This window comes from Coptis chinensis, chromosome 4 (genome assembly GCF_015680905.1).
Source record: "Coptis chinensis isolate HL-2020 chromosome 4, ASM1568090v1, whole genome shotgun sequence".
Lineage (NCBI taxonomy): Eukaryota > Viridiplantae > Streptophyta > Magnoliopsida > Ranunculales > Ranunculaceae > Coptis > Coptis chinensis.
This window is the reverse complement of record NC_141459.1, coordinates 88281996-88302191: the sequence shown is the minus strand read 5'-3', so window position 1 is coordinate 88302191 and position 20196 is coordinate 88281996. Positions and strand designations below refer to the sequence as shown.

The window sequence follows — 20196 nt, the reverse complement described above, 5'->3', positions numbered from 1 at the left end:
GAAAAACATATGAAAGCATAAACCCCCAAATAGAATCAAATGATGCATGTGGAGAGTAATATGCAAAATGATAAGAGGATGTTTGTGTAACCCATCATGGAACTTATGTAATAACCCGTCATGTTTGAATTATCCAGAAGAGTGAGAGGTTGGTAGCAGATGTCCTTCATGAGGCTCGGATGATGGAGAATAGGACATACCAGGTTTCTCTACCGAAATGATGGACTCTTGCGTTTGTATATTGGGCGAAGTCTCTTTACCGGGAAGGTTTAGGAAATTATGAATGATCTCAAAGGCAATTGGCTTAAGTGTGAAATTGAGGTTTCTTTGAATTGGTTTCATGGTGCAGTCCTTAGAAATTGATGGATTTTTTTATGAATGGAGGTTGGATTTCAAGAGGTATTAAATTAGGATGGTGATGGTTGGTGGTGGTTCTTTACATGATCTCAAGAACTCAGAGAATTCTTCATCTAGTTTTGGCATTTCCACAAGATTGTGGTTCATATTTGTAATAGTAAGGATGTCACAAATATTACACCAAATTGGTCAAAAAATGATAGCCACCACCGGGCATAAACGACGGTAATGCCTTCGTAAAATAACAAGTACTATTAGCCGTCGTAGTCTAACCCAACGGCCGTCGTAGTGTGAAAGTGAAAAATTGAGCTTTCTCTGGCTCATTCCCGCTCTACTATTTGGTGAAAAATTAAGTCATCACGCAAGAATTAAGAGGGGCAGCCCAAAATTTCAGTTTGTGCCCGGTTATTTCGAAATATCAGTAGGATTTGAGAAAAGGAAAACCCTATCGAAACTTTCATTACCTTCCTGCACAAAATAGAAAGGGAAAACTAGATTAAGGTTAAATCTTTATTTTGTTAAATTCATGTTCAAAGATTAAAACTTTGAGTTGTTTTGAGTGATGATAGGTATTAATTTGTAATATTGGGTTCTGAAAATGTCATGAATACAAGATCAATTTAGTCTCACAATTTTCGGTTTCGACTCTCGATTCTTCGTTGAAGATGCTCTTTTGGTAGATTTCTCCTCTTGCTCCTTCAGTTGATTTCTTTCTCCTTCTTGGGTAATCTCTTATCCTCTTTCAATCAATTCATTTTGATTTTTATTCTGGTTTTGGTAGATTTATTTTAGGCTTAGTCATATGCGTTGAATTTAAAACTACATTGTTATCTTCAGTTTTGTTCTACGAACGCCTTTTTCAGTTTAGTTTATTGGGTTTTTAATAGCTCAAATTTGCTATTAATTTTTCCCTTTTGAAATTCTTTCAATAGTATTTTGCTAGCAGTTCTTTTCTTCGATTCTGGCTCTGGTCGATTTGGTTTTGTGCACATCCAATTATCAGGTAATTTTTTCTTATTTTTTTCTTCTTCAATTGTTATTTTCGTGAGACATATTTCATTTCAGGAAGTGGGTGTATCAGTGTATGCCATTGCCAGTTTAAATTGAGTTTTTCTTAAAAGTAGAAAATTTTAATATTCAATTTATTAAAAAATTTGAATTTTGTAGTTTTTAGGTGTACTGTGTACGTTATAATCATTTTGTATGCTCATAATCATTTTATTGTACGCTCATAATCATTTTGTTTCTACATAAAAAAATGTTTGTGTCCATGGGTTATGCTTAAATCACCGGCACTAATACTAAGTATATATGTAGATGAAGCAATATTTACTTGTGCATTTCCATATGGAATGGATTATGTCATTTGACCGACAAGCTAAGTATAGGCTAGGATGTCCTTTACTTTGTCATTACGCTGATGTGCTATAAGTATAAAGATTTTTCACAAGTTATTGTTTTAATGGCTATGTAGTGATTAATTGAGTCTTAGTTGTTTTAATGAAATTATATGAGGGGATATCATATCTGTACATGTACTACTTATGTAGACTACTCTTACTCCGAGGAATGGATTGTTTGTACCCGAGGAGGTTCAAGAGAAAATGGTAAAAAGTGAAATGAAACTTTTGAACTTATTGTCCTTCTAACAAAGAACAAAAATTTGGCTTCATTCTATTCATATTATTAATAGACAACTCCATGAAATTATTGCTCGCTACCCGAGTAGCAGTCATAATGACTTGGGAAATGACCCTGTCACATAAGTGTTTGATGTTGGCTATTCACTTCTCTGAAAATACTTGTAACAATTTGATGTAGGTGAACCGTTTAAAGTTGGAGGGATTCATCTCTTTTAAAGCTATTTCTGTCGCAATCAACAACTTGGTTCAGGTAATCGTTTACTCTCTTGCATCAATTCTTTTTTGTATCAATTCTACAGTTTTCAATTCTTCTTTTTATTTTTCCTATCAGTTCTCTGGATTTCTACGTTTAGCTCGGTCATCCAATTAACATGTACTTTACTTACGACGTATTTTGATATTAATTCTTTGATTAGTTAGCAAAGCCATTAGATGCAGAAGGAATTCTGAAAGTGAAACCAATATATTGACTTAACCTTGAATGACTACAATGGTCTCTCTATATACTAGAGTAGAGACTTAATGCATTAATTACACTATTACTTAGACTTGATCGTTAATTTCATCATTACTTATTTTTTAGAATCATTAACCGAAAGCAGTTAGTATGTTAGAACATTTTAGTCAGAGTAATTGATTTCTCTTTTGATACAAAGTTAGAAATGAAGAAGTCCTCTTTGGGCTTCATGTATACTTCAAAAGTAGGACCACTTTTGTTGTTTGTGACCCGGAGTCCGTGATACATTTTGATTCTGTACTTGTATAGTAACTGACTCACATTTATATCTTAAAATTGTATATTTTAGGCTTTAGGATTTGGATATTTAGCTAGACTTGTGTGTCAGAAGTTAATACACGTGTCGACGTAAGTTAGTTTAATTAGTGCTAAGCTTTTTATTTTTATTGTAATTTTACGCCTGCATGTGATTCCAGTTAATGTAGTTGTTGGTTTCCTGTTGATGATAATGCGTACTAATTTATTTAATATTCATGTTTATGTATCAAGGCAAGTTTGCCTAGGATAACGTATTACTTGTTGGTTCCATAACTATAATACCTAGTAATTAGTATATAGATTAAAACCAATTAGAGGGTGTTACTAAAAAATCCTTATAGAAGAGGATAATAGAACAATGATGACGATATCGTTTTTGAAGTATTGATTGGGAAGGAATTTCAGGAGCACGTACACTTGGAGAATTTACCATTAAATTCTTACTAGGTAATAGTTATCTTTACTTTAGTTCTTCTTTTGTAGAGTAACACCCACTCTATACTTGATTTCTTATATTCTTGGGTATATTTTGTACCATTCTAGAATTATCAATTGGAACCATACAAACTTTTGTAGCCTGTGCCATTATCAGTAGGACCAAGGACTTGGGTTATGTTTATCCAGAAGTAGCTTAAGTTCAAGTAGAACCATGAATTATCATATCTGAAGTTGTAGAGCTACACTTCCATTGGGTTTAGTTCTTGCATTCCTTACTTGTTTCAGTTCATATAGATGTAGACTTGATAATTAATTGTTCATCAAAGGCTCTGAGATTAGTTCTAAAGTTCCCTGCCTATACCGTATGGGACCTCAATGACTTTGAAACTCCTGTTAACTTTCAACATTATGTTATAAGTGGTATTGAAGAAAAAATATGATTCTTTCAGGTGGTTTAAACATGATGTGGAGTCTTCATATACACTTCCTCTCATTGAAGAAGTTTGTCCCCTCATCGACACTTGATTTGTATATTTCATTGGTATTGATACATAAGATAAAACTTGTTCACTATTTTTGAGGTTTGATATCTGTTGGATATATTAGTTCATCTTCATTCTTATTATATCCATGCAGTATGTAGATGAACTTGAATATTTAGAGTTATTGGTGCTGAATGTTCTATTGTTGCTTCAATCTTGTTTAAATTGTCCTTGGTGGATCCTTAAAGTTGAATCACGTAATTTTACAGTCCACTACAAGTGTGGGTACGGTAGTGATTTCGGGTAATTAAGCGGTGGGATTGACTAATTGTTGATCCTTGCTCTTGTATACATAATTCTAGTTGATGCCTTGATGTCTACTTAAGTCTTATTAATCATCGATATATTGAGGTCTTTTGATCATATAATGTTTTGGTGATTGATAGTATTTTGATTTATTAATTTTGCTGTCAAACTTTTTGATGGTTGGGAATGAAAAAGTGTAGCTTTCATAGGTAGGTAAGAGGGATCGTGTTCGCTTCCATAGATTTTTAGATGGAGCATGTAGTTGTAAGGAGTATTGGCGATTGTTCATCTAATGCTAATGGATTTTCGCAAAGGCTAGACAATAAGGATATCTTAGGAAGAGAGCCCTAGGCCTTGAGTAGACTAATGGGCAACAGATCTGTGTCTGACATTAGCTGGCCAATGATCCAGTGTTTCTTACCAGCTTTACCTGGCCAGTAAGCACTATCTCCTATTTCTTTTATATTTCTCTTCTCCAAGCAAGATAACCTTTTATTCTGTTTCTTCTTCTATATAATGGACCATCATTTGGTTCTTTTAGGCACCGAAACAAACCTTCATTTGGCTTCTCCTGATATGTGTGTGTCCTATTTTCCGATACTAATGAAATGGTATTCCTTTGTTGCAGAGAAGCAACCTCTTGACCTTGTATTGAGTCTTGCATTCCAGGTGTGATATTCTTCAGCTGTTTATTTTATTGTTATTATATTTCTCTGCTTTGTCTTGATATTGAATATGGTAGTGTTTAAACTTTGAAGAAGTTTTTTTTTATTGTTTAAACCTGTTGAGGATAAAAATAGATTTATATTGTTATACATAGGCACATAGCTAAATGATGTTTTGGCAATGAGTCCTTCTTCCTAGACTTGGCTCTGTCATTTGATGTTATGGGTTGGGTCATGGTTTACCTATTTAATAACGATAGTGGAGTACTTCAAAGATGGACTCTGTCATAGTATTTAGCATCTCTATAGTAACTTGCTTAAGTAACATTGCATTTGCCCAACTACTTAAGCAATATATTTGCATCTGGTAATCGGCATGTAATGGTGTATAAGGATCTGTATGTAATGGAAATTATGAAAATGCAATATCTTTTATTACCAAGTAAAAATATAACTGCTTATAGTTGTCTTATGTCAGTGAGTCTTTCTCTTGTACTAGTGTAAGCTTGATCTTAGGAGTTTAAGAAAGTAGAGGTAAGTAGTTGGTGACGGGTAGATTGTATGCCTAGTATATTGGATTTCTTCCTTTTTTCTTTCATTGTTTGGGATGATGCAACTGACTTAGTTTCTTTTGCTTTAATTCCCTTTTGCTTATATATGAAGCTGCCAAGTTTACTTATTCTTTGTTGAGTATGCAAGAAATTACCAACTATAAATATATAGTATTGCTATACAACTCTTGATTTTACACATGAATCTACTAGTTGACATGTTTGTCGTATTGAGATTTCCTTACTACTTCATATCTTATTTGTCGCAAACAACTAGTCATTTATTGCCTAGGCAACCAATGATATCACGTTCTAGACAAACATGTAAGCTGCAAAGCATGGGGTAGAGTGGTTGCCATTGGAACAATGCTTGGTGATCGAGATGAAGTGCCTAAGAATGCATATCGGATTGTAGTGGACGAGATTCTAGAATTTCATGCAGAGTTGTTTGGTGCTAGAGGAAAGACCTTTGGTGACATTAACGTGGGATCTACTATTACATGACCTAAAGTTTTTATTAATATAATCTAAATTATTTTCTTAAGTTATACTAAAGACTTAGTTGTGCACCAAGTTATTGTATGGGATTTATTCAAGTTCTTTGATGGGATTTGTTCAAGTTGTTGAAGTTTGAAGCATTCAATGAAAATATTTTGCTTTTATTCAGGTCTCGTCTTATATTTTGTTACTGTTCTTTAGTTTTTATCAGGTGCAAAAAATAAAAATAAAAATAGGGATGCTAAATAAATAAATGACAGTGAGAACCGTTGAAATATTTCTCCCATAAATGACGGCTAAGTTTGTCATTCTATTCTAAATAAACGTGGACCAAATTTTAAAAGAAACATGGGCTAATGACCGTCGTTAATTTATAAGTGTTAAAAGCCATCGTTGTTTTTTTAAATATTACAAGTGCCCCGGGCCGTCGTATTTCAAAAACTATAGCAGTTTTTATTACAGCCCCAACGATGGAATATAGCACATGTTTTAGTCATAAACGACAGCTATTGGCTGTTGTTTTTTGACTATTTTTTTTGTAGTGAAATTTGTTCTATCGATAAGTCTTTAACGACCAAACTAAATTGAAATCCACTTTCCACCATATATTTTATTCTCTCTTCTACAAGCATTTGATTTTCTTTATCCTCTCTGCCTAGATCTTTATAAATTTTCTCAGTGCCAAAATGTGTTGAGTCCAATACATGCTCTTGAGTTTCTTCTCCCGGAGTTTTCTCATTTATGGGTGATGATGCATTAAGGCATGTGAGAGAAACTGTGACTTCGGGCATATAGTCATCATTATAAGAGTTGAAATTCTCATGATAGTCAGGTGGAGGATGATGGGTTTTTAATTGGTCATGAGTATCAGGATGGGCTTTAGCAATAGACTTTGTTATAGTAACACTTTATTTCTCTTATTGGTTGGGTTCTAGACTAGTGGGAAGAATGTTAGTCTCAGATGTGGCATCTTTGAATCGGATTGGAGAAAACATAATGTAGTTGCTATTTGCTAAGTTAATATTGTTTGTTTGGCTATTTCCTGGTATAATTGGTCTATGATGGATGGTATAGTGGAATATGAAATTGATGCGGATGGTGATGTGAATAGTAATGGGTTTTGGGTGAAACCGCACTCTGACGGACCATATGGATAGATGAATGGTGGTTAACTATTTGTGGTGGAATTCCATGAGTTATCGGCATGACTGGAATACTCTTGAGTGTATTCGGTATTTGGGAAGTTTGAAAATTGAGGTTCGTAATCGAAAAGATTTCCCTTAGTAGACTCGAATTCTGTATATAATGGACAATGAGATAACCAGTGATAAAGACTACCACAAAAAGAACAAGGTTCTGGGTTTGCATTATAATTCCATGACGGTTGTAATGCATATTGATAAGACATAAATGCTCAATCAATGATGATGCACAAACAGTAGAAATTCATTTTTTTGGATTTTTGAAAATATTTGCTTTGGTCTATATTTTACTATGCCCTGTTCAGGGGAACAATTGGGCTCGAGACTAGGATGGCTTTACTACACGTCTCATAAGAGTAGGCAGTCACTTCACCAAGTAGTGTGCTACCAAGAATCTCACTCACGATGAATCTGGGGGAGGAGAGTGAGGAAGGTAGTTGGCCCACCAGAATCTGGTAACTGATTACTCTAAATCCTCGTGGCTATATTTTTGTCATTTTCTAAGGGAGCATGACTACTTTGGGCTCTAGTTGATTGATTTTAATTAAGTTTTTTGGTCTAGGGCTTTCAAGAATCAAGTAATGTCCAATTTACTTACATTGGGTAATGACTTCTCAATGGTTGTTATGTGGCTCGGGTTCAGCTTTATGCACGAATGTAAATTGTAGTGCTGAAAGTAAATGTCAAACAATCACGTAAGTATGCTTGAACACACATGTATCATATTACTTGGGTTTCGAGGAGGTTTAGAATTTACCTCTCAAGCCGTGGTTTTAGGCTGCTTGAGGAGAAGGCGACATCGGTTGGCGCGTGATCTTAGTATCAGGCCTAACCTTTCGAGCTTTACCCTATTTTAAGTTACAACAAATGCCCACTTTAAAAGCCCACAAGTTGGGGTTTTGACAATTTATACAACTTTGCCTTCAAGGCCCAAACTTAAAACTAAACTACTATTATACTAATCTATTTAACTAGTTTTAGATTAATAACCTAGATTAACTAGAGTCAAATGGTAGAGTGTTGATTACCAAGTTGATTCAAAGTGTGTGTGCTATGATCCATAACTTGCCTCACACACTTGAACTTCCCAAAGCAATTAAAACTTTAATCCCTTAGTAAGTATATAACTTAAACCAAGTTTAACTCATATTCATCATAAGAAATAAATCAAAAACCAATTTTTACTAATTTTTTTTTCGTTTTTCTTTTTATCGCTAACTATTACAAATAAGTTCCACTATTTTCTCCTACTCTATTACAAAATCCGGGCTCAAAGTACAACTATTCATCACAAATCAACTGGGTTGCCAAAAAACTGGACACCCTTCTGTGGAGGTGAGGTCGCGATTGCCTTCCACCTATCCCGCAGTCACCCACCGGCGTCGGTGAATGTGGCTCGCTTTTCTACTGTGTCTTCAACTCCTTTCCAACTCCGTTGTCCCGCAACCTGATTTGTAAAAAAGTAGATTAGTACTAAGAAATAATAAAAAATTGACAAAAAATTGAAAAAAAAATAGAAATGGAGAGATGAGAATGATGCTCCCTTCTTAAATTCTCAACCCATCACTCTCACTCCTTCAATCTATGACGGCGGTGCCATTTGAAGCTTTATATTGTGGTGAGTATACTTTAAAAAGTTTGTTTAAGAGTGAGGTTCATCCTAAATTGTTTAGAGTTTGAGTGAGGGAGACGTGAAAAAGAAAAGTAGACTCTTGTATGTATTAGAATGGATCTAAGCTAATTAAGGAAAACTTGAAAGCTTGATTGTTGTATTGAAATGACTTGAAAACATGAAGTAAAGATTGATTAAAACATTGAAATAAGAACAAAGGAAAATAGATTGAAGCTTGAAACAAAGAATAAGTAAACAAGATTGATTGAAATAAGAACAAGTAAATAACAAGTTTGATTGAAATGAAATAAAACAACAAGAAAGTAAAAACATGAATTGAAAAACAAGACAAGAAATTAAACAAACCAAATAGTTTGGATTCTAAGACAATGGATAGTTTCTCTCTCCCTTGCTTTTTGCTTATATACCCCTACTTTTGCCTTTTACAGATTTGCCCTTCTCCATTACAAACTAGACACCTCACACTCCACTTTTACTTTTGCTTTTGCTTTTTGGTTCATTCTTGACCAAGGTAGGTTTAGGGAGAAAAATCATCATATTTTGAGATAAGGGCCTCCATCTCTGGTCTTCTGATTTGAGGGCTTTTACTTTTGACTTTGACCAGTTGACTTTGACTTTTTCAGCACTTTTTCATAGCAGCTACTGGTCTTCATAATAAGCGTGATTAAGGCTCTGTTTGGTGTTAAGACGTAGCTTTTATGATAAGTGGTCTGAAATACTCCTTAACTTGAAAAATACAATAAAAGCTCTGAGTTGTCTTTTTGTTAAGCGTAAGAAGGACTGTAATGTAGCAATATACGGGTAATAAAACGCACATTTGGGAGCTGATCAAGATGTGCGAATATGATATTACTCTACTCGCCTCGCACATCCAACCAGTCCAAGTAGGTTGAATACCCAACTCTTGATAAGTAAACTTAAACCAAAGACTAAACTTTTAAAACATAAACTATTTTGTATTTATCCTAATTAATTTTTTGTATTTTGACTTAACTATATGATAGTATCTTAGTCTAATCATGTATAAACAACAATTAATAGAAAATAAAACCTAAACATGCTACTAAACTAATTTTTATGTTTAACTTTACTGATGGATTACTAATTCATTTTAATTAATAAATATTTTTAATTTTTAAATTGCTTTTTTAATTGAGTTTTTGGTTTCGAAAACTCAAAACTTTGCAAATCTATCTACTTTTTATCTTCTCACAGTTAAATTAAAAAGACCAGGGGGAATTTAAGGTGACTTACACATGAAGATTCTGGGCCAACGGAATCTTCGTTGGAAAAAATCTAGGCGCGGCGCGGGTTAATGAAGTGTGGATGCATGTCACATGCGGGCTCGGGTGAATGAGGTCCGGGCGCGTGTTTGACATTGGCGGGCGCATGGGTGATAGGCACGGCGCGGGTGAATTTATTTCGTTTGGGCTCATTTTTCTCCAGGAGTCTTCGGTGATCCATCTCGTGCTATTCTTGGGCTCCATTTGCTCAGAAATGTACTGGAAATACACGAAAAAGAAACATCAGTAACAAAATAAAGGAAAAAAAACTTAATTTTTTTGAAAATAAGATTGAGAAGAAGAGTTCAATGAGTGATTTTTTTCTCTATCTCCCTCTTTCCATTTGGATCCATGACGGCGGTGTCATTTGACATGTATAGAAAGTGGGATTGCGTTTTGTTGTTCATCCTAAATCCTTTGTTTGGAGGAATGGTTAGATGGTTGGAAAAATCTCTCTCTAAACTTTCTTTACTCTTGTTCTTAAAGTTTTAATGGTGGAAACATTAGTTCTTTATTTAGAATAGTTTGAAATCTTAAATTCACTATGGAGTTGATATAGAAACATGTATGAAAATGGTTTGGATGGATATCTTGCTCACAAAGTTATACTCCTTTGAATTTTCAAATGTGTATGTATGACTAGTGTTTTTGGGATTGAATCAAAGATTAGAGAAGCAATAAAAACTTGTATTGAAGAGAAGATTGAAAACTAATATTGAAGATAATAAGAACTTGATTTAATCACTAAAGCTTGAAGAACAAAAAAATGGAAAACAAGTAAATAACAAACACTATTAATTTAAAACATATTATCTACTCCTAATGACCAAAGATTAGCTCTAGGGTAATGTTCTTTCTCTACTACTTTGGTTTATATAGGACACTAATTACATATTTGTCCCTTCTAGAAACAACCTTGAGGATAAAATAAAGCTTTGTGGGCTTTTGACTTTAGCCTATACAATTGAATTCTTGATTTTTGCTTTAAGTCCTTGAGTCCATAACTTTTAGTCTTGAGTCCTTGGGTCTTCAGCTTTTAGTCCTGAGTCCTTGAGGGTTGACTTTGACTTTTCAACACTTTTGCTCATAAGCTGGAATCTTCCCAAGTAGCGTCAATAGCAATCTTTTTTGCGCTAAAATGCACGTTTTAAGAATGTACGTCCTAAATGGCATGTATCCTGCAAAAGATAGCAAAAGCTATATATTGTATGTTCATTAAGCATAAGAAGGGCATAATTGAAGCTTTGTAAAGGTAACAAAATGAATATTTGGGGACTGATCAGAGACAACATCCAAACTTCGCATAGACGAACATTCCACAAAACCAACCACCTCCAGGTTTCAACAAACCACCAAATACATTCAGACAAGGACAATGACAAGTACCTACAATAATCATAACAGAGCATTGGTTCCATCCCAGTTTAACCAAAACTACCAAAAACCCACCTATCAACAACCAAAGAGACCTAGTTCCAATTACACCATCAACTAGCGTCCAAACAAATAAGCCCACCGAGATAACGCTATCTGTCATGCAACAACAAACCCAAATCCTAGAATCTATACAACAATATCTAAACTCGTAAGCCCAAGACAAAATCCAAAAAGGTGTGTTCCCAAGTCAAGCAATTCCAAACCCTAACCCAACAAACACACCCTTTGAAGCAACAAGTGACGTGAACGAAGCTGGAGTGCTAAAAACTTTTTTATGATCATCCCATCTACAAGGATTAAATCCTCTTTTCCTCGATGTATTCTTTCCCCATTCCATTCCATCTTTTGCTTTAAAGGGAATACATCAATAAGGTAACTGGACCCTCTACTTGGAGTGTGTGGTTGTAAGTGCAGGAGCCTTAGTCCACGTATATTTCACATATTCTTTGTAAAACACTTTTTACTCGTAGTTTGAGTAAGTGTGAACATGTGGAGCAAGTATACAATTTTCTTTTTCTTTATTTTACATTTCTTTTTCAAAACAGTTGTTTTCTCTGTTCTGTTAATGCTAGATTCTTGATACATCAATAGTTATGTGATTTTTCTAAAAAAAAAACGAGCAATGGATTTTACACAGACCAACCTTTAGAACAACACAATATAGGGGCGGTTTAAGACCAGTTTTGCTTACTAAGGGTCGCCTATATCACCGAGCTATTTGCACAGGTTAGAACATTCTATGTTTTGCACAGTAAATCCCCCAACTCGCGTAGCTGAAGCTCTATCTGTCTTGATTGGGTTCGCTCTAGAGCCGACATGAAAGTTGCCTGAGATTTTCTATTATGGTTTGTTTTTCATCACAACTTTTGGAGTACAAGTATCTTAAAACATCTCTCCATAGTTTTCAAAACTAGAGGATATAAAAATAAAAGTTATATGCCACAGAGTAACCAAAATGATATCGGAATCGCTTTTAATTTTATCTTCTTGGCAAAACCTCTATATGGTTAGAGACATCTTTTTCTTGAGAAAACCAACTAAAGAAACAAAAAAAAAAGATGAGGCGTCTCCAAACGAGAATTAAACAAATAGAGTAATCCAAAGTGATACTATTCTCTATTTAATTCTATCTTTTGCCTCCACCTCTCTATTTGTCCCGAGAATCTGACGTTAAAAGACTCAAACTTGTAAAGAAAATTCAAAAATTCTTCTTTTCGTCTAAAAATATTTCCCCCTTCTCAATCTCTCTCTTTCTAAAAACTTTCAAAAACTTTCAAAAATGTCTTCTGTAACGAACAAAAACCCTCCACCTAGCAAGACTAGATGGATCAGTTTCAATGATCGTGTGCAAGAACTTCCTAGAGAACTGCAGCTAAAGATATGGACACATATACCGAAACTCATTCCTAGTTTAGGTAAAAGTTCATATGCACGGAAGAGATGAGCTATGAGAGAAAGCTGGTGCTCGAACTGTTAAACACCTACTTACCCTGGTCTTCAACCTCATAGTGAAAATTTAGTTTTCAAGGTTTTCATGTGCCAGCCACCTACTTATTGAGCACAATTGAGGAGAGTAATCCAACCATCTAGTTGGGATTGACTCAAGTTTTCAAAAACTTCTAAATCTTGGGAATCTGAGTTAAAACGACCCACTTTTTTTTTAAAAAAATTCAGTTCTTATTCAAATCCCAAAAAAATTAATTAAAATTTTTCCTTCTTTTGTTTGTACATATTTCCCTATAGTTCCTTTCGTTTCTTTCCCTCATATGTTATTTTAATCCACTGTTTGATGTTAGTGTACCCTATACCATTGCGTAACATTTTCAATGCTGATCGTTTTGGTACCTCACGGGTCAAGATCGGACGAGTAACGAAGCGCAGATCGGCTTTTGAAGTTTGCAAGGCACTAATGACAAGATCATAATTACTTGATTACATTTGGGCTTGGGCCAAAAATTCGTTTTAACTTAAAAGGCACGTGCCATCAAACCTATTTAACCCACGTGACCACCCAACCATCCATCATCTTCCTCAAACATTTCCAAACCCTAGCAGCCCCAAGCCAGCTCGCGACCGCCCGCCCACCATACACACCACCACTCCAATTTTTCACAGCCTGCTCCATTTTCAACCCCTATTCCAACTAAAACCCCAATTTTATCAATTCCTACTCCAAATGGCTCGATTTCTAAAATCGTGCTGGAACAAGATTTTGAACCCATCTTCAATTCCGATCTATTTGAAGTGCACTTTAAGGCTGAGGTTAAAAGAAGAGGATGGGAGTTTTTGGTTTTGTTGGAAGGTATGGCTTATTCTCCTTCTCTCACCCTTTTGTTTTATAATTATATGCTTAGAGGGGAGGATAACCGCATCACGGTTGTCAAGGATGGTCGCACACTTGAGCTCACCAAGGAGGTGGTGAGTGAGGTTCTGGGGATTCCTCTGAAAGCTTATGTTCAGATGGAACAGTCCCTAGACAATAAGACTACCGATGTAATGATGGCAAAGATGCTTCTCGAGGGGGTGAAAAAGCCCAAGTCACACTGCACATTATAGAGTTCGCTGTGAAGGAATTAGTTGGCAGTATCTCAGTGGACAGCGTACAACTTGTTATGCTCAGCCAAGCCTTCTATTATCGGTAAGGCGATGCTCCATATTCTATGGATTCTTCAAGAGCAGAAGAATAGCTTCTGCATTGTCACCTTCATTTGGGAGCAACTCTGCAAACCTAGGAGGTACACCGCCTCTCTACCAATGTTGGTCACCAGGATCATGCAGCACTAGGGGTTCGAGGCTACAGACGCTCTAGTAGAGGTCAAGGATGCTACCACATGTCCTATCTATTCCCACTGCATCCAGAAATTTTGGCATCCACTTGCAGCCAGAGCCGCCGAGCAAGCACGCCCTACCGAGAAAGTGGACTACTTTGCTGATGCCACCCGACAGTTCACTAAGCCCATGGATGGAATTCACTTCCTCCATGGAAGCCAGATGATTCTGCACCAGCTGCACGTTCACCAGCTCAGGCAAACACAGGGAGTCATTCTAGCGGAATAGCAGACCCTCAGAGAGGAGCAGCAAACTTTCTAGCAGGAGCAGTGACGTTTTCAGCAGTGTCACTAGAACATTACAGAGCATTAGAGACACGCTCCTGCATAGTGATGGACACACTAGGACCATATGTCAAGGAGAAAGATCTTCTCGGCGTCGTGACGAGTCACGCACTGATTCTGACTACACTACTAAAAAAAAGACGTTATGACGGTTGTTTTTTATCTATCTTGACGGCTTTGCTAAAAACCGTTAAGATAGGTGTTTTAATAATATTTTTATGATGGCTATTGCAACATTATGTCGTGTATGACACAAGCATCAAGAAAATATAATAATTTTATGACGGCTATTACAATATTATGTCGTGTATGACACAAGCGTCAAGAAAATATAATAAATTTATGACGGCTATTGCAACATTATGTCGTGTAGCGTCAAGAAAATATAATAATTTTATGACGGCTATTGCAACATTATGTTGTTTATGACACAAGCGTCAAGAAAATATAATAAGTTTATGACGGCTATTGCAATATTATGTCGTGTATGACCCAACCGTCAAGAAAATATGTTGATTTTTTTTTTGATAATCTAAATATATATTTTATGACAACTGTTGCAGCATTATGACGTGTATGACTCGTCACGAAAATATTATGATTTTATGACGGCCACCGTAATGAACCGTCAACACCTTTCACGCTCTTGGACCATATTCAACTGTTAAGAACTAGCTAGGCAGTTCCCTAGTGTCCGTATAGTTGGACATTTTACTTTTATTGTATTTTCTATTGTTGTTTTATTTTTCTTTATTATGACGTATAATATTAATTCTATTTATGCTTATGTTATTTGTTTTCTTGTGGAATTTGGTTTATGACTAGAAGGTAATACAAATACATCATACCAAAATTTTCCATTTTTTTTCATGCATTTCATATGTTTTCAAAAATACAAAAACCCAAAAAATTCATAGTAGAATAATAATCCCTAGTACAATAAACCATGTATTTCTCGTTCTATATCAAACAACCCACGCCCCAAACTTATTTGGGGGTGACGTATTTTCATCATGAAGAACATAATACAGGTGTATCTCCGTTTTTGCTCATGTTTCTATGGTAATGTTTTTCCTTATCTCTTCATACTTTGAGGACAAAATATATTTCTATTTGGGGGTGGTATAGTAACATTTTGCAAAAACTATGCATTTTCTATAGTAGATATAATAGTATATTTCTTCTTTTCTAAACATTTTTTCGAAAAAAAAACCAAAAATATTTTTCTGTTTAGTATTAAGAGTGATTTTGAGTTATCCCCCCAAAGTTATGTCGAGTTTTGTGTTTAACCCCCAAAATTTCAATCATCACAATTAGACCCCCAATCTGTCTCAAAACTCTAAAAACACTGTTCATTTTTTCCATAATGCCCAAACTATCCTTTTAAGAAAATTGCGGGAGCAAATTATTTTCCCCCCCCAATTAAACATGGCCCACTCCAATAATTTAGATTAAAACCCCCAACTTAGGGTTTTATTTTGCTTCTCACTCTATTTCTCATCTCATCGCTCGTCTGTTGAATTTAGGGTTATTTAGTGTGGAATCCATGATCTTAATAATAAGTATGAGGTGGTGGGTTCTAGAGTTTAGGTTTTAGTGCTGTGAAGGTAACTTTTGTTTCTGTAAATTGGAGCCGAAACAGAAAAATCATTCGAGGCCGATATAGAGTTATCGATACTGGGCATTGGATTCAGAAAGACCCCAAACAATTTTCATTACCGATATAGAGTTAATCAATATGAAGAACCGATATTGAGTAGAATTCGATATCGATACCAGTCCAACCCCAACAACCAGATTCGATACTGACACAAATCAATTACAAACAGTCCAACTTCGATACCCACCTCCCAAAAGCTGCACAAAAACTTCTTGCAAACTTCACTGCATTCAAACACCAAGTTTCAATACCGAACAAAAACACCCAATGTCAACACCGAGTCAATTTCTAACATAAAATTCCAATACCGAATCAACCCCAAACAACCAAATTTCGATACGAATAAAAAACCAACAGCCTGAAGGTCAACAAAAAACCAAATCAAAATCCAAGAAATAAAGAAGTGGCTTGGACATCGGATTCAAAAAGCTTGGTATGGGTGGTAGCCGATACTACTCACCTGGAGGTGACATTCCATAGTTTCGGAAACAAAGTTTCAGATGAGACATATCACTTGGGGGCGAATTCAATACCTATGATCCTAATCCAAAAATTTCAGTTGAAAATAATCGATATTCGCGAAGAAGGAACTCAAAGAGTTTGACTTTGGCAAGATTAGTTTCTTAAAGTCTTGTTTGGATTTTTTGTTTAAACTTCGTCATTTCGGCTGATGGGTGGGTAATATTGGCAATGGAGATGGCCAGATGGGTATCGGTTTTAGAAGTCAGATTTCATAAATGGGTCTAAGAAAGATAATGGGTCTAAGTGACATCTTAACTGGTTCACCACCACCCATTAGTTGTTGTTGGAGAGAGAAGCGAGCTGGATTTTATATGGTTGGGGAAGAAAGGAGTCAACCATTATCGGATAAGTCAAAGAAGATGTCAGAAATTTCAAACGGTTCTTTAACTTTCTAACGACTCTTTCAAAGGGGTAGTTTGGGCATTATAGAAAAAATGAACAGTGTTTTTAGAGTTCTGAGACAGATTGGGGGTCTAATTGTGATGATTGAAATTTTGGGGGTTAAACACAAAACTCGACATAACTTTAGGGGGATAACTCAAAAAGACCCTAGTATTAAAAAGTCTTGTTTCCTAGATCTTTCTAGGATGAATAAAAAGTTTATAAGTCTCATTATATATAGCAATAGAGTAAGGACTTGTTCTTTGAACTTAGGCTAATATACATACAATAGTTTATGTATCTTTTCATGAATGATATGTATCAGCATTTGATTGTATATAGCAGTGACTTTCCGAGACCAAGGTTAGAACAATTAAGTTCCATATCATGTGAGAATCTAGCCAAAAGCCTCATCTGAATGGTTATTGAGTGATGACACAAAGGATGTCCGGATAGAAAGACCACATGCCCACTTGCTTGATCACCATGCCATATCCTAAGTGAGAATTTAGGCCATTTTTGGATCGATACAGCCAAATAAATGTTAAAAACCTAAAAATATAGTTTTTCCTCTAGTTATCCCTTTTTGAGCCTTTTCTATTTTATAAAAGCCTTTTTATTATTCGCCATAAATCCCTAAACTGTTACCACACACAATAAAAAGCTTACCCAGCTGACGAGTTGAGAATTGGATGGATATCAGAAAAAGAGAATAGGAGACCTTGTACAAAAATAGATTAGTTAGTTGTTTCAAAAAGAAAAGAAAGAGAAGAAAAGAAAGAACCATCAAAAACCAAAACTCCAAAAAAATCAAAGGAGTCCAAAATCGAATCTCCCAAAAGTTCAAAATAAAAAGAGACGATATCAGAAACAAAAGCAAAGTTAGAACTCCCAAAATTCAAAATCATATGGAGTCACAAAGTCAAAGGGCTAAAGAATCACAATTCAGAAGAAAAGAACAAAACAAGGTTCTTCTATGGTTACAAGTATCTTGAAGACCCAATTTCTCAACTTATCAAATTTTTGTTTTTCCTTTTCTTTTTCTTTCTAAACCATCACCCTAGCCCCGTAACTCATAATAAAAGACCTCTAGCTAGATTAGGAATATGATGGTGTGATAGTAAGTGGCAAGTGTAATCAATCGACCCCGGTTTCTTTAGACGTCATTTGAGTATGTGAGGAATATAAGTGCCCACTGGACTTGATAGAACGAAACTTGAGTAAATCTATCAGAGAGTTGTGATTGCAGCACACCCCTGTGAGAAGCCACTTTAAGGACGCTCTCCAAAAGTCTCAAAAACGACTTTGCTTTTACATTTCATTGCTCATGTTTTGTGCATTTATCTTTAGATGATTAAGTTACTGTACATATATTATTCTAAGTTTAAAGGAGCTTGTCCTTATTCCCCGCTAATGAGATGCATAGACTTCTAAGAATAAATAAGGAAACAAGACCATTTATACTAAATAGAAGAAGTTTGTGAGTACCTTCACTAGAAAACTCTCACGAGGCTTAAAACTCGTCCACTAGGGAATTCCTAATGTTTAAGACATTGTTGCATATAGTCAATGCAATCGCACTCCGCAAAACAAGATTAGTATAACTTATAATAAATCACTCATTTGTGATCTTAGTTTTTCTCTCATCCTTGCTTGAAGACAAGCAAGATGCTATTTGGGGGTGGTGATCAGCTCCAAAGTGTGCATTTTATTACCCTTATATTACTAAATTACAGCCCTTCTTACGTTTAATGAAAAGACAACTCATAGCTTTTATTGCCTTTTTCAGGTTATGAAGCAATTCAGAACACTTATCATAAAAACTGCGTCTTAACACCAAAAGGAGCCTTAATTACGCTTATTATGAAAAATCGAAGCTGCTATAAAAAAGTGCTGAAAAAGTCAAGTCAAAGGTCAAAAGTCAAGGACTCAGAACCAAAGAGTTGAAAGTCAAGTCCTCAACTCAGAAGACCAAAGATAGATGTCATTAACTTAAAAGAAGGCTTTCTCTAAAACCTATCTTGATCAAGAAGAAATCAAAAAGCAAAAGCATAAAGCAAATGGTGAGGTGCCTCAAATGTAATGGAGAAGGGCAAATCAGTCTTTTGAAAAAGTAGGTGTGTAAGAACCAAAAGTTAGGAAGAGAGAATGCACCTAGACTTATTCTAGTATCATGTAGGATTTATTTTCTAGTCATTTTCATTCAAGTCATTTACTTTTTGTTCTTCAATCAATCAATCAATCATTTCATTTCTTTCGAGTTATGTTTCAAATCATTAAACAACTTAGTCTTTCAAATTATATTCAATCCAATCCATTAGAATTAAACAATATAAATCCTAAACTAAAAGAATCTACCTTCCTTCTTTCTAAAATGCCCAAATAATCAAGCTTTAAACAATTTATGGTGAACCATAATCAACAACTTTGAAATACTCACACTTGATCTACTTCACTGTGCTGGGACACTTCGCAACAGTTCTAAATAAAAATTGGGGAACACATTAGATCCGTTCCAAATGAAAAATTCAAAACACTCCATATCTGTTTCAAATCAATTACTAAACTGAAAAAAAAAAAAAAAAAAAAAAAAAAAAAATTGCTACTGGTTTTATAAATGTTTTCAATTGCACCCTGAAAACTTGTGTTTCCAAATCTACAAGCATCAATATCAACAGCTCAACACATAAAGCCCAACCACATTCAATTGTTTTTATTCCGAGTATATAACAACATAAAAATTGATACAAAAATCAAAATGGTTCAATATTGGGAGTGATTTGTAACACGTCAACAATACAAAATGCCTACCATCCACTTTTCAGCCCTCTAATATGCATTTGGTTACAATGATTAGACTGATCACACTCCTTTAATTTCCAGCAGTCATTGTGTAAGTCCCAAAGTCTTGAAAATCAAATAGCAACTCAAATAAGTTAAAAACCCATTACAGTTCCAAACCATATTCAATCCTTTGATAGCCTCAACACATATACATATAGCATTAGGTACAACAAAACAAGAAAACCAACCAATCAAAATTGAGTAGAACCTACTATCGATCAACTACATGCAGTACATAGAATCACACAAAACTTATAAGTTTATCAAAAAGCAAGCGTCAGAGATCGAGATAGAGGCTCCAGTTTAGAAAGAATACATGCAAACCTCAAAGCTAGTAAGAAGTGCATATGTAAGTAAAAATGTCAACGGGTTAGTACCTGCATGAGAATTAGGAAGTCTATATCTT

At 35.1% G+C, this 20196-nt stretch overlaps 1 long non-coding RNA gene across 6 annotated transcripts; it reads left to right on the top strand.

The window, feature by feature from the left end:
* The first annotated feature begins 691 nt into the window (after positions 1–691).
* On the top strand, positions 692–19380 carry LOC147505458 (uncharacterized). 6 transcript variants are annotated; one of them, XR_015193327.1, is made up of 6 exons: positions 692–1081; positions 1290–1360; positions 2179–2250; positions 4211–4438; positions 4630–4670; positions 18736–19380. It is a non-coding gene; the product is annotated as an uncharacterized LOC147505458 (long non-coding RNA). The 6 variants fall into 6 exon arrangements; XR_015193326.1 differs by lacking the exon at positions 4211–4438 and adding an exon at positions 3663–3714 and having other exon boundaries at positions 697–1081; XR_015193325.1 differs by lacking the exon at positions 18736–19380 and having other exon boundaries at positions 694–1081; positions 4630–5554.
* The last annotated feature ends 816 nt before the right edge of the window (positions 19381–20196 follow it).